This window comes from Narcine bancroftii, chromosome 2 (assembly GCF_036971445.1).
Source record: "Narcine bancroftii isolate sNarBan1 chromosome 2, sNarBan1.hap1, whole genome shotgun sequence".
Classification (NCBI taxonomy): Eukaryota; Metazoa; Chordata; class Chondrichthyes; order Torpediniformes; family Narcinidae; genus Narcine; species Narcine bancroftii.
In genome coordinates this window covers 342,951,603-342,977,701 of record NC_091470.1, presented here as the reverse complement: position 1 = coordinate 342,977,701, position 26,099 = coordinate 342,951,603, and the positions used below count along the sequence as shown (strand labels likewise).

At 40.7% G+C, this 26,099-nt stretch overlaps 2 long non-coding RNA genes across 3 annotated transcripts in view; one reads left to right on the top strand and one right to left on the bottom strand.

Annotated features, from left to right (window-relative positions):
* The first annotated feature begins 301 nt into the window (after positions 1 to 301).
* LOC138752800 (uncharacterized) lies at positions 302 to 19,636 on the top strand. Its single transcript, XR_011350946.1, has 5 exons — positions 302 to 325; positions 1,988 to 2,049; positions 4,138 to 4,228; positions 19,072 to 19,230; positions 19,378 to 19,636. It is a non-coding gene; the product is annotated as an uncharacterized lncRNA (long non-coding RNA).
* Positions 17,884 to 26,099, bottom strand: part of LOC138752799 (uncharacterized) — an 88,895-nt gene continuing 80,679 nt past the window's right edge. The window contains exons 2-3 of one of the 2 annotated variants that reach the window (XR_011350944.1): positions 22,127 to 22,237; positions 17,884 to 18,354 (exon numbers count right to left, since the gene is read on the bottom strand). This is a non-coding gene — a long non-coding RNA (uncharacterized lncRNA). The remainder of the gene's footprint in view (positions 18,355 to 22,126; positions 22,238 to 26,099) is intronic. The other variant, XR_011350945.1, reaches the window with a different exon arrangement.

The window sequence follows — 26,099 nt, the reverse complement described above, 5'->3', positions numbered from 1 at the left end:
TCTGATTTTCTCCAAACTTAAATAGGACATGTTACAGAGTTTTGTGTTGTGTATTGACCTATGTGTTGTGTGGTTTTATGTTAAAAAGTGACAGTTTGCCTTAGAGAACCAAGGTGAAGATGGACTGCTGAGAGAGTGGGAGATGGACTGAGCATGTGCAGAAAATTATCTAAAAATTTCTGGACTTGGATGATAAACCACCACTGGGGGTGCTGTGGTGTGGAAGGAGGCCCAGAGCGTGAGTCATGGTCTGGAGGAGAGTTTAGAATGTTGGGATTTCAAAAAGGATGAACATTCCGAAGGCAGCCAGAAGGATCCAGTTCAAGTCAGTGGTTCCTCTCTCTGCAAGTAACACAAAACAACTTTGAATCTTTCTCTCTCTCTCTCTCTCTCTCTCTCTCTCTCTCTCTCTCTCTCTCTCTCTCTCTCTCTCTCTCTCTCTCTCTCTCTCTCTCTCTCTCAAAGATCTTTTGGCGTCCGTTTACCAAACAAACTGAATTTTGTTTATGATCTTTGCTCCGGTTGAGATCGAAGTTTTGTGAGTCTTTTGTGTGTTAGTGTGTGTTTTGTGTCTAAGTTTTTCTGTGGGCTGGTTGGAAATATAACTTAGACTTTAATTACATATGTTATATTTAGGCTGGAGAATTTATTAGTTTGACACTGTTATAGGAATTTGCATAGGAACCAGTGGGCATTGTTATAGAAGGGGGGATTTAAAATTAAAGTTTGAAGATGAATTTTTTTGTTAATAAAGTAATTGTTCATCTTTACCCCTGTGTGAGATGCCTTCTTTGTGGTTGCTGGTTTGATCTTGTAACAGACATTACATCATATAATTTCTCATCTAAACGAATGAACCAACCTCTCTGTGACCTGTTCCTAACCTTTGTCAGTTTTATAAAATTCAGGTTTGAATTATTTCAAGATTCAAGTTTCAATTTATTGTCATTGTAATAAAACAGTGTCATATTACAAAAATTGCTTTTGTCTGCTGTAAGGCAGACTGATTCGCCATCATCAGAAATTGCCTGAAGCGCCTCTTATAGTCGGAAAAAAAGAAGCAAAGGGGAGTCCCCCCAGATTCATTGAGTGTCCATAGATTTGCCTCCAGCACTTTCACAGCCTCCACAGTTACACAGCATCTAGTCCAAACTATTGGCATCCTGAGCTCCAGATTCAAACCTCCGAACCCCTCAGCACGCCCTCTCCAATAACTAGTACCGCTTCGGCCATTTCAAGCCAGTCTTCAGCAGTCCGCAGCCTGGCGCAAGTCTCCTGGCTGCATTCTCCAGCAGCCCCCAGCCTCTGTGGGTTCCTCGCCTCGAGTCGCCAGCAGCCCGCTGCATGCGTGGGTCTTTCAGGGGCAGGGCCCCCTCACTGGTCCGCCTTCGTGGTCACCATCCCATGGGCCATCTCCTCTACTTCTTCTCAGACGGGTGATGGTCTCACATTTTCTGGTGCCCTGTGCCAGTCCTCTGCTCCCCTGGAGTCTGCAACCCTTCATGGCTGCTGCCGATCATAGGCCCCGCCATCTTAGGTGCATACACAGCGTCACAGGATTTTAAATAAAACTACCGTTGGCTCCTTTAATGAGCCATTCAAAGCCTATGCAGAGCTGAGGGGAGTTGGCTGGTGGTTGAACCCACTGTATCTCCTCCATTCTTCTACCATCATTAAAGAAACCCACCACCCTGGTGTATTATGATGGGTTGTGGCTGCCATTTAGCAACACTGCCCCCTACCTAGTGGGATGATACACCAACTGCCAATCAAGGTTTGGTTCCACTCTACCCGTTAGTGCACACTTTGGTGTTGGTGCCAAGTAAATTACCTGGACTGGACCCTCCAGCCTGCCTGTATGTGGCCTTGGGCCATTGTCTATTGTAATTGGATTAACCCTCCAGGCTCTGAGCCATTGGCCCCTGCTAATGAGCTGGAAGCTCCAGGACTATAAGGTGTCATGTGTTCTTTGTTCTCTTTTTGCCAGCTTGGGACCATCCTGCTTCACTCCAGGGCTAGAAATGTGGAAAGGTGCTGGAGAAACTGTTGGTAAGATGTGCACTGTTAAAAGGGTTGGGAGTGTTTAATTAGTGTCCCTTGTAGCATAGAGCTGTGCCTGCACTGAATCAAAGAATGGTGGGGCATTGTATGTACCAGTTCATTGTATGTGTGTGTATTTTGTTCCCATGCTATTTTCCCAAGTTTGTTATTAATTGTCCACTATTTCTTTCCCATGTCTGCTATAAACTGTGTGTGTATGTTGCATCAGTTACCATTTCTGAAATCACAAAAGGATTGCCTGCACTCCTGCAAATCCACCCCACCCCATCAGCTCCCTATTAGCTAGTTCCTTTCTTATTTCCCACCTCTGTACCACCTATACATTCCTCTTATCCTATTCTGTCTCCCACTCTTCCTGTCTGTCATGATCTAATGGACCAATAGAGTTCCCTGAAGGGCTGAATATCCATTTAATATTTTAATTGTCCATTTTTCTTTGAAAAATACATTGTGTCGACCCATTTCACGCCAAAAATAAGTGAAACTAGATTCAATCTTTGGGAGCATAACTTACTCAAACCTTTATTTTTAGGTACAAACATTCCCAGTCATATATTGTGCCATTTTTTGATTATATATCAAGTAGTTCTGATGCATTGAATCACAGTTTTTACTTGGGAATTCTCTGGGAGATTTTTAATTTATGTGCATTGATGCAAAAGACATCCTACGGGAGATGGGAACTTTCCTCCTTAAGGGGGTATTTTTTTAAATGGAAATCAAGCAGTTTTTTGGACATCATTACAGATAACCAGCCGTTCTTCCAATTTTTAAAATTAATTTAAATTCCACAGTAGTCCTGATGGGTTTAGAAGACTAGTATCTTGACTGTCTGTCCCAGACCTCTGAAATACTAGACCAGCATCTTAACTGCTGAAACACCATAATATTTTATACAATTAGGTTTCGATGTATTAATTATTTCAAATATGTGAATGCATTTTTAACTTGAAATTTTTAAATAATTGTAACTTTTTAACTATATTTTTTAAATGTTTAAAAGTTCTGATAGAGTTGAATATTTGAGGATGTAGCCAGGTTTGAAGGCAGTGAGGTGGGGAGGGGTTGGGAAAGGGGATAACCACAGTGCCCCCCCATCATTGTTGAGACCTCTTTGGCACTACAACTGGTCACATGTGTCAGACGAACACCTGCATTGCCTTGTATTTAATAGATAAACTCCTCCCTTTCAGCACAGGACTGCAAACTGAACCATGCTTGAAGAATCAACATATTTTTGCTTGATTTTTGTCTCTTCTTAAGAACTGCCGGCTAAGACCTGGTGTATACTCCGGGGAGAGGAGGATCCGTGTCATTGTTTTGTGGAAAGAATTAGCAAACATCAGAGGCTTTGAGTCAGAGGTTGCCCGTAAACCCATAGGCAAGTGCAAAAGAGGAAAAGAGTGAGAGTGAGACTAATTAGCAGATTCAAAGTGCATCACAGGTCATCGTGACCTAAGTAACTGCATTTTCATTTGTATTATTCTGAACAAGCAATTTGGCACCTTCCTTAACATGCATCATTATTTTTTTCGCTCTGTTCCCAGGTCTTACTACTAATTTACACATGTTCATCCCGGGCAACCATCACCTATCATTCATGCTGGCCTGAGCAAACATCCGAGAGTAGAAACCCCTCTTCAGTCTGTCAGAGTTTACAACATGAATGCTGTTGCGGTTTATTAAGTGGAAGATAAATGATAAACTTAAATCAACAAGCATTACATGCATTTATCAAGCATTATGCACACATCTTGCAAAGATGCCAAACTAAAAGAGTTAAAAGTTTGGCTGACAAAAAATATAAAACACCCTTAGTTCTGTGAGGAAAAAGAGTGGTACAACTACTGCTTGGGTCACAGTTGTCACATCCTTAAGGCAGATTTACACTTAATAGTTGAATATTTTTGAAAAGCAAAGTTACTCTCAGCATTTTAAATATCTATGTAATTTTGTGCATAGATTGAAATACAATCGTTGGAAATCATTGAGGCTTTTAAATTGTTTCACAAAAATCTATGTTCTTCAAAATCTAAAACAAATTGAAAATTTGAGCAGCTTTGTTTTAATTTCCAGTCTCAGCAAAAGAAAAACATTAATCTGAAAATCCATGATCTCTTCTGGAACTGCAAACCTTAAGTGTAATGAAGGAAAGAAGGTGATCATGGTAAGGATTTTACAAATGCTTCTTTCATGAAGAGAAGCCAATTGTATGGAAACTAGTTTAAGTCATCAATTATCCAAATCTTTACATCTGACCAAAGAAATTCTCTCTTTGGCTGTTGAGTCTGTATCACAGTGGCCAATCCTTCTGACACTGAGAACTGGATGCAACATTTTCAGAAATTTAAGAATCTCAAAGCACATAACGTCTGTACATCTATTTTTTAATTATAATCTCCACCATACAAAAAGAGCAACATTGAATCCACCTTTGTTTCCTTAAATCAGCCCCCTTGCTTTCTCTGATCTTTCTGGCCCCATTCCTCTCTTTTGCCTTCTTTCCCCTCTCCTCCCCTCTCTACCTGCCTAACAACAATGCCTTCCTTTCTCGAGGTTCCAAACCCCTTCCCTTCAATGTCCTCCTATCAGAGTAGATCTTGTTTACTTGTTTGTACCTTTGCTTCTTCCTCCGATAACCTTGTTTCTTTTTTCCCACTTTTCCCCCGTCCCACCTGTATTTGTCTATTAACAGACAGCTAGTGGTTCTCTCCCCTTTCATCCAGGCCACTCTCTTGCTATTCCTGGTGAAGGATTACAGCCCAAAACATTGACAGTCTATCATCTTCCATGGATTCTGCCTGAACTGCTGCTTCTTTTAAATTTAGGGATACAGCACAACAGGCCCTTCCATCCACAAGCCTGTGAAGCTCAAATACACCCATGTAACCAATTGACCTACTAACTCCGAATATATCTTTGGAACTTGGGATGAAATTGGTGCAACCAGAGGAAATGAGGAGAATCTGCAAACTCCTCACAGGCAGTGACAAATTTGAACCCGGGTTGCTGGTACTGTCATGGCATTGAGCTAACCTCTGTGCAGCCCTTTGTGAATTGCTTCAGTTCACGAGAAACTCCAATCTTTCCTGTTTGCCTCTCAGTCTGTGTTGGCCATTCTCTTTAAAGATCTATTTGCTATGTATCCAAACAGAGGAGATTGTTCAGTTTGAAGGGGCTTCATAAAGCTTCAATTTTTTTTCTCTAACTTTATCAGACAAGAGCAGTAAAACTCACTAGATAGTTTTTTTTTAATGTTTGAATATCTTAAAGTTTTATTATGATAGACAACTTCAAGCTAAACAAATATAATTTCAGATTTTTTGTATCACGTAGGAAGTTCTTTCTTTGGCTTGGCTTCGCGGACGAAGATTTATGGAGGGGGTAAAAAGTCCACGTCAGCTGCAGGCTCGTTTGTGGCTGACAAGTCCGATGCGGGACAGGCAGACACGATTGCAGCGGTTGCAGGGGAAAATTGGTTGGTTGGGGTTGGGTGTTGGGTTTTTCCTCCTTTGCATTTTGTCAGTGAGGTGGGCTCTGCAGTCTTCTTCAAAGGAGGTTGCTGCCCGCCAAACTGTGAGGCGCCAAGATGCACGGTTTGAGGCGTTTTCAGCCCACTGGCGGTGGTCAATGTGGCAGGCACCAAGAGATTTCTTTAGGCAGTCCTTGTGTACCTTTTCTTTGGTGCACCTCTGTCACGGTGCCCAGTGGAGAGCTCGCCATATAACACGATCTTGGGAAGGCGATGGTCCTCCATTCTGGAGACGTGACCCATCCAGCGCAGCTGGATCTTCAGCAGCGTGGACCCGATGTCCACGAAGTTAGAGAAACATTAAACACTCTAAATTCACTAAAAGTTAATTTAAAGCTAATGCATTGGCTTAGTTCAACTGACCTAAAAATCTTTAGCCACTGATTTTCATTTGTACTCGGCATCTGATGTCTCTCATATCAGTGTTCAACAATAGTAAATCAAGTACTGATGAATTTGAGCTGCCCTGATACTGCTTTTCCATTCTCGCAATGTCCTGGTGAAACCTTTCACCATATTTATCACTGACTCCACTAAAGACCAGCAGGGAAGACGTCCAGTGCGAATGCAGGAAATTAATTTTAAATGACTTGTTCCACTTCATGGTTTTGAAGACTTGAAGCATATTAAAAATATGACAGGAAATCAAAAATAGGTTATATCTAAAAAAAAATGTGATAGGAAACTTAAGTTTTTTTTGGGTGATCAGCAACCCCAAATTCATAAAACACACCCACGGGTTCAGGATGCAAAATCTTTGTTGTCCAGTGCAATCCAAGTTAATAATTTGTGACAGTGCCTGAGAAGCAGATTTTCTGGACTAATGGACTTTATTCTTATTAATACTTGAACATAATTTTTAATTCATTTTTTACATGTTAAATGTTAATAATGAAGTTCTTAATATGCTTTGATGAATTTGAAAGCAGTGCGGGATGAAAGAACCATGATCAATTTAAATGGAGAATGGAAAAGGGGCTCTGGTGTGTCGTAAAAGAGCACAAGCATTGGGAACAATAGGCAAATGTAACCAGCTTGTGTGGGGATTTGCTTCATTCGTGTTTAAATTTAGCATTATTTCAATGAAAAGTTGCATATATCCTCAAAGACAAATTCACTATCAAACTATGAATCTTTGATGTGAAAGATATTCCATTAAATCATAAAGCCATCTTGTTTTGCTCTATTAACTTTCTTTCTGAATGCAACGCTAATTTTGGCTCTTTACAGAATACTTGTATTTATATTCTGATTTATTATTAGTGTACCAACACATGGTGAGGTTGCTTTCTTTATCCTGAATTCTGAGCCAGGAGGATAGTCAGATGCCACCTTTAACATCTTCCCATTGCAGTTCAAAATTTCTAGTTTCTTCATATCTACATTTCTTGCAATGAATGATGCAGACAAGTCATGACACAGTTGTATTATATTGGTCTTTATTGTGCAGAAATAGGCTGCAGGGTTATTGGGAATGTACCACATGTATTCTGCACTATGATTGGGGTGGGGCAGTTAGTGTAGCCGCTATTTCAATGCCAGCAACTTGGGTTCAAATCCCCCGCTGTCTGGAAGAGTTTGTACCTTCTCTCCATGACCTGCATGGGTTTTCCCAGATGTCCAGTTTCCTCCCACTCTCAAAAACAATCAACAGGATTGGTAGATTAATTGGGTGGCACTGGTTTCAATGTTCAGAATTGGCTTCTGTATTGTAAATAAATAGATCAATAAATAAATTAATAACTGGATAAAAGGTAGGTAGATTCACTCCAGCCATGTGACATGACCCATGACACCACAGGAAATGTGAGTTGAATGGCTATTCTGCCAAAGTATCCTACAGTGGATATCACAGCAGTCTCCCAATGGGAGACTGCCCCCCCCACCCCCGTGCCTCACCATCCCCAACAATTTGCAAAGATATATTCTGGATGTCTCAGCCATGATGACCCACTTCCTCAATATGTATACACATAGGTTAAAAGGCAATGTGCACTCACCTCTCCAATGCCTGTTTACCAAGATGAGCAAAGAGAACATCATCGTCCTCCCTGTGAAGATTAGAGAGTGCCGTGTAATATGTCTGTTGAGGTTATCAGTAACAATTGGGTCTAGAGCAGTGGTTTACAACCTTCCCTTCCCACTCACATACCATCTTAACCAGTCCCTTACTAATCACAGAGCACTTGTGGCATAGAGAGTGGTATGTGAGTGGGAACGAAAAGTTGAGAACTACTGCAATAGACAGTCAACTTTTAGGGGTTGAATCTTTTTTTTAAATGCAATACATGAGGTTTACACGTCCACGTTGGCTACTCACAATGTGAAATCTCCAACCCACTGCATACTGTCTACGATCTGGTAACACTCATCAAAATAAGAAAAACAATCTTGATGTTTAAATTAGCAGATCGGATCAGTAAGATTCAGTGGTTTTAACCTATTTAAGGAACACAGACTGCAGCGGAATGTGGAGCGGATTACAGAAGACACATGGGAGGCCATCAGAAGCATTGCTGGAGAAGTCAGACGTGTTGAAAACGGGCCAGCATTGGTGATAGGCTGCGATTTAACACCTTGGCGCCCATACTCTCAAATGTAAGAATGCTGGAGAAGAAAAGGGATTACCTGAGGCTTCATTATTAACCAGAGAGAATTGCAGGGCTGCTGTGCTCTGGTGAAACATGGTTCCAGGACATCATTTCAAACTCAGCGATCCAGCTGGATGGCCTTATTTCCTTCAGGGCAAACAGAGACACTGCTAATTCTGGCAAGACTTGAGAGGGACTGTATTTACATCAACAATAGCTGGTGCACATGTCTCTGTTCAGTAGAGATAGAGTACCTAATGGTGGAATGCAAACCTTTCTACTTGCCCAGGGAATTTTCAGCCATGCTGATTGCCCACAGACTACATCCCACCTTCAGCTAATAAAAGATGTTTGTGGTGACATCTGCAAACCCCAGATGTCCCATCCTCATTGTTGTTAGTGATTTCAAACATGCCAACCTGAAAACAGTCTTACCACGGTTTCAAAAGCATGTGAGCTTTGCTGCCAGAAGAGAGAGCAGATGTACACCAACATCTACAAGGCTGCATCTCGTCCCCATCTTGGATACTTGGATCACATATCCATCCTGCTAACCCTGGCATAGAAACTGCTGGCTGAACTAACTAGGTCAGTTTGTAGAAAGAACACAATGTTGTCAGGGATGAGAGAGGAGGGATTGTGGAAGGTCATGACTGTCATGTGACAACAATACCCATCACCTGGTCAGAAAACACCACTTGCCAATCAAGTTTTGGCTCTGCCTAACCCATCAAGACATGCCTAACCATTGGCCCCTCTAAGTATCTTTGTACTGGCTTTGGGCCATTAGCCTTTATAATCAAATAGACCCTGCTGGCACCAAGCCAAGGGAACCCTGTAAATTTCCTGGGCTGCTCTCCCCAGCCTTCCAGAAAAACAAATGCTTGCCTCTCTCTTTTTTCATCTCCAAGGGACTACTCTGCTTCACTCTGTTATGAGGACTCCAAAACCCTGCAGCAATAGATATTCACCAAGACAAATGGTTACTTAAACAAAAGTTGCTTTTATCTTTAAACATGAAAACAGAATCACACTTTAACTTATCACGATTGACTTAACTAACCTCACTTAACCCCCTTCTAATTCTAAGCACACGTGTATGTAATGTGTGTGTAAGTTCAGAAAATTTCTTTAATTTACAATCCAATCTCATTTCTCATTGCTCTAATTTCACTGATTTCAGGCAATTCTTATACTGTGCACGGAATTTAACATTTATGAAGTTCACCAGGCTTTGGTGTTTGAAAGATAAATGGTTATTGCTAAGGAAGGTTCTTGTCACTTTTCAGAGAGAGATTTGTTGTTTCTCAACACATACTGATCCCTTTTAATCAGCCACATCAGTGTCTTGCTGAAGAAACCTGCCCCCTCAGGGTTTTCCAGATGATGACCTCTTTCTTTCAGGTCACCACAAATTTCCTTTTTGTTTCTCTTATTCCAAGTGAAACATTAGACAGTCAGTCCTCTCCTCTTGCATGAACCACAAGGGTTTTGACCAGGCTGAACAAAGCACTTACAACCAGTCTTACAAATGGGTTTTTCCACAAGCTTGCCACCTTGTCCTGTTCCAGTCCCAGCTGCAGTTGCTAGCTGAAACACTGTAGAAGTGATCTCTCTCACCCTCTCACCCTCTCACCCTCTCACCCTCTCACCCTCTCACCCTCTCACTCTCTCACTCTCTCACCCTCTCACCCTCTCACCCTCTCACTCTCTCACTCTCTCACTCTCTCACTCTCTCACTCTCTCACTCTCTCACTCTCTCACTCTCAGAGAGAAAGCCTGTTTGACTCTCCCTGCTTGTAAAACCACATGACCCTCTTAGAACTGCTGGTTCCACTGAAGACTTTCTGCAGCTCTGACAAGCTCTTTCATCTGTTGCCTTTAAACAACAATTCATGTGAAATCTATTGGGAACTCTCCAAAGCTCTTGCAAAGGCTGTGGGGCCGATATGTCTAGCATGAGCAGAGCTCCAGTATTTCAAATAAGATCTGTTTTAAAATGTTTGTATGTGACCTACTCTAACAAACCTTTCCCAATTTATCTCCCAAAAACATATCTATATACTCCATGCCGACACTGGAAAAATTACTTGGTAAGGTGTACACTTGTAAAGGTTTGGGAGCATCTTAGTTAATGTCCCGGAGAGCATAAAGCTGTGGCTGCCCTGAGCCAAGGGGTGGCGGGTATCATATTGTTTCTTTTTAATTGTATGTAATAGCACTGTGTACTATCATTGGTGTGTGTATTATCCCTGTAATGATCTTCCCACACACATCTTCTGTAAATAAATATTTTCTCCAAGACTGTGTTCATTGTCCTTGCTTTTGAGACCTATAAAATCTGTTCCCTCACTCAACAATGGCCAAGCAGCACTACAAGACTGTTTTGAGACCATGGACTTGAACTGTTTCAAGGAGGCAACCATCTAAAATGGTCATGTAAACATCAAGAAATGCACAAGCTCAGTAATAGCAAATGCACTGAAGATGTCAGTGAGATCAAATGCTTCACAATCAGGGCTAACCAGAAACCATAGTTGGATGCAGAGGTTTGGGCACTTCTCTCGCTCATGATGCTGCCTTCAGGACAGGGGATATGATGGCACTAAGATCAGCCAGGTCTGAACGCTCCCATGAAATCTGGAGGCTAAACTGTGGGTACGGAGAGAAGATCTGTTGACAGTTGTGTGAAACCAGTGACCTGCAGCGTATGTGGCAAGGGATCAAGACTACAGTATAATGGATCACAAGTCAACCTTGCAAATTAAAAACAGCGACGCCTCCCTTCCAGACAGACTGAACGTCTTCTATGCATGGATTGATGAGAATAATATAATGATGCTAAAGAAAGCTCCATGTCCCCTTGATGAATGGGTACCCGCCATACCTGTGGTGAGGAGAATGCAATACAAGGTGAACATTTACAAGGCGGTGGTACTAAAGGACTGCACGGCCCAATTGACAGAGGTCTTCGTGGACATGTTCAATACCTTCGTGGACATGTTCAACACCTTACTGCAGCTGTCCATTGTTCAAGCAGTGTTGAATACAGGCACCATCATCCTGGTGCACAAGATCGTGATAATAACAGGCCTCAATGACTACCACCCTATGCCATTGACCTTGACCATAATGAAATGCTTCGAGAGCCTGTTGATGGAATGCATCAAAGCATACCTGAGACACTGGATCCATTTCAATTCACCTATAGAAGAAACCATTCCGTAGACAACGTGATAGCCTTGTCCCTTCTCCCTGACCTGGCCCACCTGGAGAATGATGCCTCATACGCCAAGCTGTTGTTCATCGACTTGAACAATCATTTACCCACAGGCTGCTGGAGAAGCTGTTCTCGTTAAGCTTTTACACCCCTTTTCGTAGCTGAATTCTGGACTTCAAAACAAAATGACCACAGTCTGTCTTCTTCGTTGGAAGATCGGCTAGCACCATCGTTGGTGCATCTCGGGGCTGTGTGCTCAGCACGCTCCTGTTCGTGCTACTGACCCATAGCTACATCACCAGATGCAGCTCCAACATTGTTATAAAGTTTGCAAATTATACAATGGAATTTGGCCTCGTGCTACAGAGGTGGAAAATCTCATGATATGGTCCGAGAGTAACAATTTTGACAAGTTGAAGGAGATGTTTGTGGACTTCAGGGGGACCAGGAATGACCATCCTCCATTACACGTCAAGAACTCTGTAGCGGAGAGCACTATTTCCCTTGGCATTCACTTAACTAATGACCTATCATGGGCACACATCTCCTAACTTGTCATGAAGGTGGAACAGCAATTGCACTTCCTGAGAAGATTGAAGTGGACTAGGCTACCAGCCAGCATTATATCAAGCTTCTACAGGATCTCTTTCAAGAGCGTCCTGGCCAACTGCATCACAGTGCAGTTCGATTGCTAGAGAGAAATGGATGGGAAGTCAATCCACAAGAGTGGCAGAGAGGATCATTGGATTTTTCCTCCTCCCCCACCCAATCTACTGGGATTGTTGCCTGAAGGTGGTGTGCAAAATCATCGAGGACCCCTTCCACTCCGCGCACAGCAGCTTTCAGCTGCTCCTGTTGGGAAAAAGAGAATCAGTAAACAGACTAAAATGCTGGAGGAACTCAGCTGGTCTTTTTAGCATTTATAGGAGACAAAGATGTATCCCTGATATTTCGGGTCTGAGCCCTTAAAGGAAATATCACTGCCAGAACCATCAGACTGATTCCCATGGGCAGTGAGAATGCAGAACAACTAAAGGAACTGCTCACACTAACCATCCGGAACTTACATATATACAAAATGATTATCTATTTATTTATTTCGTGTCATATATATGTGGGTGTATTTGTGTAATAGAAAGAGAGAGATATAAAAGAAGGGTTCAGGCCAGAAACATCAGCAGTATATTTTTGTCTCTTATAGACGCTGAAAAGACCGGCTGAGTTCCTCTAGCATTTTGGTGTGTTTTTTTTTACTACAATCACTACACCTGCAGACTTTTATGTTTCACTCCCTGCATAATTTTTTTTTGTCTGTATGTGTATTATGACTGTGTGTGTGCATGTGTCACACGAAGGACTGGAGAAGGTTATTTTGTCAGGCTTTACTTGCGCAATCAGATGACAATAAACTTGACTTCACAGAAGTCCTTCAGCTCAAGACGTGGACTGTCCATTGCCTTCAAGGGACAGTGTTTGATCTGCTGAGTTCCATCTGCAGTTTGTGCGTTGATAGAGCAGCGACACCAGTCGTTTGGGGTAAATGGTACTTGTTGTGAGCTAACAGAAGAGAATCAGAACCTAGATAAATTTAAGTTTCCAAACAGTGAAAGAATTGGAATCCAGTAGGAAGGTCACTTAGGGATGTGGAAATACCAGAATAGAGAGAGGAATTCAGTCATCAGTAATGTTCAGCTTTCATTTCTCAAACAAGACAACAGAAAAAATAAATTGTTCACCTCAGAGGACAAATGAGACCTCAGTTTACTGTTTCGGAAGATGATTCCTCCAACACCTGGGTATCAATTGGATGCCATTTTGCATGTTTGGGGTACTCCACCCATTAGACATTCAACAGAGAAACACAAAATCAAAAAAAAATTGCTCTCTTGGCAGTTCTCACTGCTAGCCCCCAACTTTAGTTCACATTTCATTTTTGAAAGAAATTGGATCCTGTAAAACACAAAAACTTCATGTTACTTGATCGGACTTTCTCATCATTATGCCATGGCTCAGAATATTATGGTTTTATGATTCTCTTTCCAGTAATTGTGTGAATAATTTTAAGGAGAACAGATCCCATAGTATGAATTATTTATTGATGGTGGCAGCTCAGAGGTGCCTTTTTTCCCTGAAAAAGTCAAAAGGTTAATTCTTTTTACATCATGTACAGAAAAAAAACCTGTTTAATTTTATTGCCCTTGTAATTTTTTTTTTAATTATTGATCTTTTATTTCTCAAATCAGAAGGGATTGGGCAGTAAATTGAATTTTGACAAGTTGTGAGCTTTTGGGTTTAAGCAATTACTTTGACATGTTGAACTGCAACACTTGCATTCAATGCCTCCATCTTATTGTCCATTTTTTAGAACTGCACATGATAGGCCCTGCTTTTAATATAGGTGGAGCATGAAAGTCATAGAAGAAAATGGCATGGAAAGAGCCCCTTTGGCTTACCCATTCTGTGCTGATCATTGAGCTACCGTTTGCACTTATCTCACACAAATCCAATATTCTTCTTCTTACAAGCCCATCACTGCCCCCAGATTCTAGCATTCATCTACATACCCATGGCAACTTCCTGTGTCCAATTAAGCTATCAACCTGCACACCTTTGGGATGTAGGAAGAAACTGACAAATCTGGAGGAACCTACATGATCACAGGCAGCAGAGCATGTGGAAAATTCCACTCAACCAGCTCAGGAAGATGGGGCTGAACCCAAATCATTGGAACTATGAGAGAGAAACTCTACCAGCTCCACCTCAGTGCTACCTGAAACATGATGATCTTCACTTTTCTTCCCAGCCTCCTCTTTGTAAATGTTTCATCTTTGCTTATCTATATAATCTGAATCATTATCCACAGACCTGAAATTCATAATTACTGAAATGAGGCTCAGATCTAACTTTTCACCACTCTTTGACTACTACAAATAGGTTGCAAATGTACCCAAAATGTAGGAAGGGCAAGCAACATAGTGAAGGATGCATCACACCCGGTCACATTCTCTTCTCCCTCCACCGATCAAGGAGAAGGCTTCAGAGTGCAAAAGCATGTGACAGCAAGCTTAAAGACGGTTTCTGCCCCATTGCCATCAGCTTCCTGAATGAACCACGTGACTATGCTGGTCTGGGTGCTAACCTTTCTTTTCATTGTGTTTCTATACTCTGTAAGCATGCACTTTACACGGCTGCATGAATGTTAGAGCTCATTTGTCATGCTACTCGCAGAAGGAAACTTCTCACAAAACAAGATATTTTTTGACAAATTTAAACTTAAATGTGTTCAAAGGTGGGAGATGTTGTAACCTTCTACAGAAAAGTTGTCGTTGGTTACAATAGGATATAGAGAGGATGTAGAGTTTGGTAGACAGCTGGCAGATGGTGTTCAAACTGGATAAAAGTGAAGTGATGCAATTTGGAAGGTTGAACTCGAGGCAGAGTATGTGATTAATGGCAGGATTTTTAATTGTGAAGACACAGGGTGACCTTGAGGACCAGATCCATAGATCCCTCAAGGCTGCCACACAAGTTGATAGGGTGGCAAAGAAGGCTTATGGTGTGCTGGGCTACATTGGTCAGGGGATTGAGTTCAAGAGCCATGAAGTAATGATGCAGTTCTATAAAACTGAGATAAGGTCACTCCTGGAGTATTACATTCGCCTCTGCTTACCTCATGACAGGAAGGCTGCCAATGCTACAGAGACAGGGCAGAGGAGATGTACCAGGATATTGCCTAGATTGGAGAACACATTTTATGAAGCATGGCTGATGGAGCTAGGGCTTTTCTGATTGGAGCAATGAAGGATGAGAAGTGACTTAGAGGTATATAAGACTAAGAAGGGTTTAAATAGCCAACACTTTTTTTCTGAGACGATAATAGAAAATACCAGAGCACATCTGTTTGAGGTGAGTGGGGGACAGTTTGAAGGAAATGTAAGAAGTGAGTTTATTTACACAGTGTGGTGGTTGCCTGGAATGCATTGCTGGGGTGGAGGCTGGTACAATGGGACATTCTAAAGACCCTTGTATAGGCTCATGGATATCAGAAAAATAGAGGGTTATGTGTGTGAGGAAGGGAAGGATTAGATTGCTGTGGAATAAATTTACATAGGTCAGCACAACATCATTGACTGAAGGGACTGTAATGTTTTGTTATCAACTTAAATGATGGATGCTGGGCATTTCATTGGTGATCTTAGTGCAACATGTTTTAAGTTTTTCTGTGGGTTAACAACAAAGTTCATAAGTTGCACCCGTAAATTCCAATTTATGTTTGTAAGGGAGGAAATTGAATTTTGGAATCTTTCTCTGGAGTGTACAATCCCTTGAGTCCAATTCTGAACATCAACTTAAAATAAATATGGTTCCATAACCCTAACTAACTACAACATATAGATACCTTTTTATTGAATTTAACAATGGTGGTCTTCAATGTGTTGACAATGGCAGGCTCAGTGATGATAATACCCCAGACTGTTGAGAAGAAGTGGATAGACTCTCTTTAGTTGGACACTACTGACATTTAAGTCACACAGATAACATTTGTCTCTTATTGTTGCAAGCTTGCATGTTGTCCATAGCTACACCAATGGCTCAAGTCTGAAATATTGGTTATATATCTTTATCTTTGCTCTATAAAGAACACTGTTTGTCCTGTTGAGTTTCTCCAGCATTGTATTTTTTTCTACTGCCAGTCCCACATGTCAAGAAATAGAGGCCAATGGTCCAAAGGTTTGAAGCCTTCATTCCTGCACCATCTCCTTTGTCACCTATTGTTGAATTATCCTATTTCTGCCCCACCAGCATGTGGTATGGGTAGTAATCTTGATATCATTTTCGGCGACACTAGGTATTATTCTATTTAGGAGAATCCTAGCGAAGATTTTGTCTGCAATGGAGAGCAGCGTGATTCCCCTGTAGTTTGACCAGTCTGATTTCTCGCCTTTGTTTTTGTACAGGGTGATGATGATGGCATCACCAAGGTCCTGAGGCAGCTTTCCTTGGTCCCAGCAGAGCTTGAAAAACTCATGCAGTTTGGCATGCAGAGTTTTGCCGCCAGTCTTCCAGACCTCTGGGGGGGATTCCATCCATACCTGCTACTTTGCCACTTTTCAGTTGTTCAATCGCCTTATATGTCTCTTCCTGGGTGAGGACTTCATCCAGCTCTAGCCTTAAGGGCTGTTGAGGGAGCTGGAGCAGGGCGGATTCTTGGACTGAGCGGTTGACACTGAAAAGAGATTGGAAGTGTTCTGACCATCGGTTGAGGATGGAGATCTTGTCGATGAGGGGGACTTTGCCATCTGAGCTGAGCAACGGGCTTTGGACTTGGGGTGAGGGGCCGTACACAGCCTTTAGAGCCTCGTAAAAACCCCTGAAATCGCCAATGTCCGCGCTGGGCTTGGTTTGTTTGGCGAGGCTAGTCCACCACTCATTTTGAAAGTGTGTAGAGCAGGAAGGTCTTCCAGACTGATATTGACCTCTTCCAACTGTAGTAATTCCAGGATATACTGAGCAACAGGTGGCACTACATTCAGTAAATAGTCCTCAAGTGATATCCAACAACAGGGACCAGTCATGCCGGGGACTCGCTTCTGGGGTGTTGTATCTAAGATCCAATCGATTTCAGAGAAAACTCTAAATCTGCAGATGAGGAGGCAAAGAGGAAGCTCAGCTACTTCATTTAGAGCCAGCACCACCAGGCTGAGGAACAGATTCTTCCCACAGGCAGTGAGAAAGGTGAAGAGCCAAATGAACTGCTCACATTAATCGTCCAAGACTCTCATATTCACAAAACAATATTTATTTGTATATATGCATATTTGTTTTACATATTGTTTGTCTGTGTGCTATGTCTGACTGTGTATCTGTGTGTTTTGCATCGAGGACTGGAGATCACAGTTTCATCAGGTTGAACTTGTACAATCAGATGACAAAAAACTGGACTAGACTTCACTTAATTATTTTGCCTTGATTTAAGATGGTAACACTGCTTAATTAATTACTTCAGCTTTGCCTTCTGTCAAAAACTGCAAGGGATAATCCACACATATAATTTCTGTCCTATGTCACCAAAGCCCTTGTTGCCCACCTCAAGCGAGAAAGAAGGTCAGCAAAATTGACCCTCCGCATCTGACCCATGTAAGTCAAGTGGAATTTATTGTCATCTGATTGTACAAGTACAACCTGATGAACCAGAGTTCTCTGGTCCTTGGTGCCAAAACAGGCAAACTCACAACCAGAGATATGATTAGAAACAAATAATACATATGCAGGACAAGTATTATATCTATGGAAAAAAAAGAAATAAATATAAATAACCAAGTTCAGGCATGCTACAGCAGCATACCTAGATCAAGCAAGATTCCAGCCACTGGAACTCACTTTGCCATGTATCACTCTTCCCTAACCGTGCATGGCGGAACATACTTTTGGCCCCTACTCTATTTGAGGCAGCAACAAACTATTTATAGATTGGTTGATATTGATTTATTTCAGCTACTGGTGCAGTTCAAAAAGAACTAAATGATTTACAGTTCTTTCGTGTTGTAAAGATCTACAGCGAGTGCTACAGTAGATTTATTTGCCCATTTCAAGGATTCTCCACAAAGCAGATCCTCCCAAGAATAGATGCATTTCTAGGCATTTCTCTTGTAACCTGGCATAACAGCGATTGCAAGGAGAGGATAGCAGTATGAGCAAACTATACAGATACTGTCAACAAACATTTCAGGAAAAGCAAAGACTCTTTTACTGCTCTCTCATTTCTGATTCCTGGACAACACGGTCCGAGCTTATTTGTGAGTGAACATGCATTGTTGCTCCAACATCCTCATATTTCTCCCAACAATGGCTTTTATTAGCCATGCTTTGATGCCAGCAAGTGTTGGATGAATTAAGGTAAATTCAACAGAGAAATTCTGGTTTCTTCTTCTCAATGAGCACGTTTTCACCTAGAGGCAATCAGTAACATAGTGTATCAGTTAAACATCGTGGAATTAAGGCCTTTATGCCCACTATGTTTTTGGTGCCCTTGAGCAATCACCTTGACTAATCCCATTTTTTTACACATCCCCATTCCACTCTCATTCCAACCCTTAACAACTCTTCCACCCCTGCCCCCCACAACCCACACCCATCCCGAATCCCTCTCTTTCTCCAGCTATCGATCTGTTCTTGGAGAAATTTACAGTCACCAATTAAGAGGTCTGGCACATCTTTGGCAAGTAAAAGAAAATTGGGGGAAGTCAATGGGGTCGCAGGGAGAATGTTCGCACTCTGCATAGACTGCACCCAAAATCCAAATTGAACCCAGGTTACTGGAGCTGTGAAGGAGCTGCATTAGCCATTGCACCACCATGGGACCTCTAAGGGCAACACTACTTCTATTTGCTGTTTAAATAATTTTAAAATTGCCTAAATGGGCCTGATTTTTATTTGCTATGTTCAGGAATCAAGCTTCCCAACTGAATCTCAGCAACAAATTGTGTGCGAGGGACATCGACTTTCATAGAATTATTGAAATTTGCAAAGTAGAAGTCGGCCATTTTAACCATTATGTCCATACCAGCCAAACAAGAACTTTGAGACTAATTGCACTTCCCAGAACTTAGTGCTTAGCCTATTAGGTTGCTGTGATTTAAATTGCTAATATGAGTACTTTGTAATAGGGTTCTTCATATCCAAGTTTCAACCAGTGAATTTCGGACACTACCATTTCTCGCATGAAAGCTATCCTCAAATCCCCTCTAATATTTGTGCCAAGTACCATAAATCTATGACCCCTTCATCATTGACCTCTGTTTGGAGAACTACATCCTTCATGCTTGGTATGTATCATTTTATATTCTTTAAAGATGGTCTCCCTGAAATAAGATACCTATCTGCCCTCATGATCGCAGTATCAGAGAAACAAGGTGATTGTATCTATCACATTGGTTTCAGCATTGAACTTTTCAAAAACTTTTATCTTCCAGGTTATTTTTTCATCATGCCTAAAATACAACTTGCAATTTGCTCTCAATTGTTCCCAGAGAACTAATTGCAATTCATCCAATGTAGACCACCAGCTTTGTGTCCTCCACACAGTGAAGTTCCTCATTGATGCCAGATAACTGGCTGCTTCCTGTATAACTTCACTATGATGAGAAGATCATCCTTTTCCACCAACATTTTGAGAAGAAGAAATACTAAGGGATGCATTAAGGTAAATAGTTGATTTTATGTGCAAAATGGGATGGGTACATTTGTAAATTTTTGTTTGAGCTATTTAACTTGCTATGATTTTGATTGTTGCACAGTGAAAAATTGAATGACATTTCAGTCTGTGACGAAGGAAAAATAAGGTTTGGGAACCCTTAGCTTAAGTTTGTTGTCACATCTATAGAAGTACAGTAAAACAGTATTATATTTTTTTTAATTTAAATTTAGACATAACAGCTAATTCCACCCATTTCACCTACAACCTCTGGTACATTTTGGACGGTGGAAGGAAACTAGACCCCCCTGGGGAAACAATCCAACTATCCAACAAGTATCACCTTGACTAATCCAATTTTTTTCACACATCCCCATTCCTCTCTCATTCCCACCTTTAACAACCCACACCCATCCCAAATCCCTCTCTTTCTATACAGGTATAGAAAGCAAAATACAGTGCAGACTACTATTACAGAGGGAGATCAATTAGAATGGTATTGGGAAATGGATTCGCTTTCACTGGTGTTACATATGCGAGTATCTCATGGGCAGCCCCTTCCCAAAAATTACTATTATGTACCTTTTCCAATTTCATTCTCTCCCTTATTACTTCTCTCTACAGAAAAGAAAATATTTTTCTCATGTTCTCCTGTATCTTTTAACATATTGGAGTTTGAGGATGTAGGTTAATGGGGTGTAAAATTGACTTGGAAGTTTGAACTGGAGGGCTTACAACTTCCCCATTTTAAGAATTATTGTAAAGCTGCTCAAGTGATATTTATTAATATGTTGTTTAGATCAGATAAAATTCCTACTTGGGTTAATATAGAACATAGTAAAATAGAAATAAAGTTACAGGATTTTATCTATAAATGGAATTGAAAATTGTTGGTACCAAGTAGGGAAACACCTATTTTGAAACATTTGATTGAAATATGGAATAATATTGATGGTGAAATAGGTAATGAAAGGTTTAGTTTCAGGAAAGATGCACCTTTGCATAACAGACATTCATTTTCTATGTATAATCAATTTTTGAGGACTTGGATGGGTTGAGAGGATAGAGGATTATTTTGAAGCTGGAAGATTTATAATATTTCAAAGAATGAAGAGTAAATGTAATATGCCAAATAATACTTTCTTTTACTATTATAAAGGCATTTTTGATGAATAAAATACGCCTGAGTTTGATACCTAGCTGGAGTGAACTGGAATTATTGAACTGTAATGTGTAATTTATTTCAAATGAAGGCCCTCAAAACAGGGGTGCAAAAATTGAGATTAAGATGGGAAGTGGATTTAAACAGGCAAATAAATGAGAAAGATTGGATGGAATTGTGCAAGAATAACATGATAAAAATTACAGATGTTAGATATAGGTTAGTTCAATATAATTTTTGCTTTAGTTATATTTGACTAAATATGCAAAGATTAAATAGATTGAATCCGACTATTTGAGATTTATGCTTTAGGTGTGGACATGAGATTGGATCTTTTTACATTCTACTTGGCTGTGCCCTAAAGATAAATATTTTTGGCTGGAAGTCGGTAACATTTTGGAATGGATTAAAAGTGTCAAGTTCCCACAGGATCTGATGTTATTTTTTTTGAGTAATATTAAGGTTATAAGGCCTAAATTAAAATTAACTATGAATCAAATTTAATTTGTACAAATTGCTTTAGTAGTTTCTTGGAAAGGTATAGTAATATCATGGAAGTCACTTACAGATTTGGGTATGGAAAGATGGCATGCAGAACTTTGCAGCTGTATAACCACTTGAGAAGATTACTTACAGTTTACAAAATAAATATCATGCATTTTGGGAAATATGGCACCCATATTTACAAAATCTGGGTTTGTATGCTTAATAGACTCTCTGAAGACCTCAGTAGCCTCCAATATTAGACTTTATGGTATAAATGCTCTATTTCCTTGGTATTCTCTGGTCCTTCTTTCTTTATGCTTTCCTTTCATTTTTTCTTTCTGGGGTTTTGGAAGGGAGGGTGGGAAGGGTTTATTTAAATACTGCGTGTATAACTATTGAAACACCCCCTTTGTTTTCTTGAGCTAACTGTAACTGTGAATAATTATTTATTTTTATTTTTATCTCTTTCCATAGTGGGGCAATTTAATGAATACTCTTAGAGGGTTTTTTTCTGAAGTACATGTGTGTTAATGCATATGTAAATGAGAATAAACTTATGAACATCATTATAACACTCCCTCCACCCCCAATCTGTTTCCACCAATCAGTAGATCTCTACCCACCTCTCTCTTTCTCTGCCAATCTTATCTCTACTCTCTCAGCCCTGACTCAGGGTTTCAACCTGAAATATCAACTTAGACCTACTGCCTCCACAGATAATGCTTGGTCAGTTGAGTTCTTCCAACGTTCTGGTTTTTTGTTCTAAATAAATTATTTTGTTACTCAGAAATTATTCATTTATCTTTAAAAGATAAGATTTACACTCGACTAGTTTTTCATTCTTGGTCTTCATTTAAAATGTAGTGTTCATTTCACATGCCTGACAATTGTTGTTTTTATAAATGAGAGCTAAGACTCTCAGGATTTCCAATTAAACAATGGTAAGTCTTCAGAGAAGCAAAGAAATACAGAGATCATTGTCGATATCCTGCTGGAAGATGAAACAGCGTGATAAATATATTCAAATAGGTAGTTATGTCTAATTATAGTTCTAAAAATGCTGTAACCACAATTAATATTTTAATATCAGTATTATAATTAATTACAATTAATATCAGTATTACAATTAATATCAGTATTACAATTAATTACAATTAATATCAGTATTACAATTAATATTGGTATTACAATTAATTACAATTAATATCAGTATTGCAATTAATTACAATTAATATCGGTATTACAATTAATATCAGTATTACAATTAATTACAATTAATATCAGTATTACAATTAATTAAATATCAATTAATATTTTAATATCAGTATTACAAGAGTCAGTGATTTATATTTTTTTATTTAATAGAAAATAGTGTTTGGAAGCCTTTAAAATAAATAATAGAATGAAATTTTAAAGTCAAAATAAGATAATTTTATTAAGTGCAATTTGTATTTACAGTATATATTGAAGTTGTGAATCTGGGACATAGCTGTCACAATTCAAAATTGATGACCTTGAAATATGGGTTCTTGGAGGGACAAATAATAATTAAAAATCTTGCCAGTTTTCTAAAGGGAAAGACCTACCTCAGCAGAAGAAGAAAAAAACCCAGAAATAAAAGAAATTTTCTGCAATGACCAATCCCAAAAGGTTCCCTGGTTGGTGGATTCAGGGTAGTGAAGAGTTCAGCTGCCAGATATAATCTGCAGCCTGTGATGTGGGATCAGAAGGAATCATAGTCCATGTCTAAGGTTGAGAGGGGTCCAGCTTGGAAGTTGGATGTGAGAAAGGTGGTCGATAACTAAGGAGATGGGGTCTTAAGGTGATGGAAAGGTAAGGTAACATTTCCATAATTGTCATGTAATACTACATTTAGAATATAACATACATTAAATTCTTTAATTGTCGACTGTAAGAAAGACAAAGAGTTACTAAAGATTTAGTCAAGCAACCCTCACAGAAATAAGGCCCCAGCGAAGAATCAACTCACGACCCCTGGTTTTCAAGGCCAGTGCTCTAAGCATGAGCTATCTGAATGGGTAGATCTTTTCATTTGGAAGAATGTTCCTGTAGACTGCACAACTGGTTAGGTTACTGCTTCTTGGGTGTCCATGAATCCATAAGTAATGGCTTTGGAATAATTTTCTTGGCAAATTATAGATCCATAGAGACATAGAAAAAGCTTTTTGGCTGATTTGTCCATGGCAACCATGATGTTCTTTTGAGCAAGTCCTATTTGCCTGCATTTGGTCCATATCCTTCAGAAACCTTTCATTCTGGGCATGTACTTTTTGACCATTGTGACAGTTTTTGTTATATTGTATATAGATATGTTTTAAAAGAAGACTGAGGTCCTCCATCAGCCAGCTCCCCACCATGACCACCAGCCCCCCCACATCTCCATCGGGCACACTGAACTCAAAACGGTCAACCAGTTTACCTACCTCGGCTGCACCATTTCATCTGATGCAAGGATCAACAAAGGGATAGACAACAGACTCGCCAAGGCAAATAGCGCTTTTGGAAGACTACACAAAAGAGTCTGGAAAAACAACCACCTGAAGAAACACACAAAGATCAGTGTGTACAGAGCCATTGTCATACCCACGCTCCTGTTCAGCTCTGAATCATGGGTCCTCTACCGGCATCACCTACGGCTCCTAGAACGCTTCCATCAGCGCTGTCTCCGCTCCATCCTCAACATTCATTGGAATGACTTCATCACCAACATCGAAGTACTTGAGCTGGCAGTGTCTGCAAGCATCGAATCCATGCTGCTGAAGACCCAACTGCGCTGGGTGGGTCACGTCTCCAGAATGGAGGACCATCGCCTTCCCAAGATCGTGTTCTATGGCGAGCTCTCCACTGGCCACCGAGACAGAGGTGCACCAAAGAAAAGGTACAAGGACTGCTTAAAGAAATCTCTTGGTGCCTGCCACATTGACCACCGCCAGTGGGCTGATATCGCCTCCAGCCGTGCAGTTCACAGTTAGGCGGGCAGCAACCTCCTTTGAAGAAGACCGCAGAGCCCACCTCACTGACAAAAGACAAAGGAGGAAAAACCCAACACCCAACCCCAACCCACCCATTTTCCCTTGCAACCGCTGCAACCGTGCCTGCCTGTCCCACATCGGACTTGTCAGTCACCAACGAGCCTGCAGCAGACGTGGACATACCCCTCCATAAATCTTCATCCACAAAGTCAAGCACTTCATTGTTAATGCTGTGAAAGAAATTGTCCCTCAGATTCTTTCTAAGTCTCTCCCCCTCACATTAAACCTACACCTCTAGATTCTAGAAGTATCTACCTTGGCAAAAGGATTGTAAGCATTGATTTTGTCCGCACCTTTTATACTTTTATACATATCTATAAAATCATCCATCTGTATCCTATGCTCTAGGAAATAAAGACCCAGTCTATCGAACCTCTTCCTGTAACTCAAATCTTTCAGTCCTGTCAATTTCTTGGTGAATCAACTCTGCACACTTTATAATTTATTGATATGCTATATGGATGACCAAAAATGCAAACAGTACCCCATATGTGCTCTCAACCAATGGCTTGTATAGCTGTATCATGAGTTCCTAACTTTTGAACTCACTGAAGCAAATGTTTCATCCCTGCATCCTCAGGAGTTGCCACTTTCAGGGAACTATGCACTGCAGTCACTCTGTTCTACAGCCCTCTCCAAGGCTTTGCCAGTCATTGTGTTCTTTCTATCCTGGTTTGACTTAACGAAGAGGAGTTCAGTTCTATTTGCCAGTGCCCACCTATTATAATTATCCACCCAATCCCTTACAGACATGTCTGTCCATAGTCTCATGCACTGTAAAATTGTGACTACCCGCAAATTGGAGGAACATCACCTCAATGTTGCATCTGGTCACCCTCCAACTGGGTGGCATTAAATTGACTTCTCCAATTTCTGTTAAGCCCCACCCCAATCTTCGTCCCCCTGTCTCCTTTCCTCTTGTTCTGTCTCTCTCTCTCTCTCTCTTCCCTTTTTTGTCATTTCCTCTCATTCTCTCTTTTCCCTTCTCTCTCTCCTTTGAGAGCCAAAATCAATTCTCGCCTTTCCCCTTACCATGGTCAATTAACACATTTTGTCTGTTAGTCTGTACACCTCCCCCTCCCATTAGTTTTTCATTTGGATATACAGTACTGCAACGGGCCCTTTTGGCCAATGAGCCCATGCTGTCCAATTGACCTACAACCCCATTACATTTTTAAGCGTGGGAGGAAACCAGAGTGCCTGGGTAAAACCCATGCAGATGTACAAACTCCTTATAGACAGCACGGGATTTGATCCCCAGTCCTGATCGCTGGGACTGCAACAGTGTTGTGCTATCAGCCAGGCTAATTGTACCACCCTAACATTCTTTCCACAGTCTTTAATTGAGACACTTGTCTCTTTTTTCACTCATACCTTGAGGAAGAGCTCAAGCCTGAAACGTCGGTAATATATATTTACCTTCTATGGATGTTGTTAGACCAGCTGACCTCCTACAACATTTGTGTTTTTATGACAATCCCAGCGTGTGCAGTCTTTAGTTATCTACGCTATCTTCCCAACGAATCTAGATCCAGTTTTAAACTTAAAAATCTAAGGTCAGTTCATAGAATCAATTGCATTGGAAAGTAAGAAGCAAATGTAGTAGACCATTCAGCACCTTCCACCTCTTCTTCCCTTCAGGTCATCGATGGTTTTTTTTTCCAGCAGCATCAATTTTTGCAACAGAGCACAATGTCCTCCCTAATTACCTACCCTTGTTCCACCAAAGGTCCATCCTCAATTCTTTTCCATCTCCAGTCTCTTCATTTTCCCTGCAATCTTCCCCTCCAAGCACTCCAA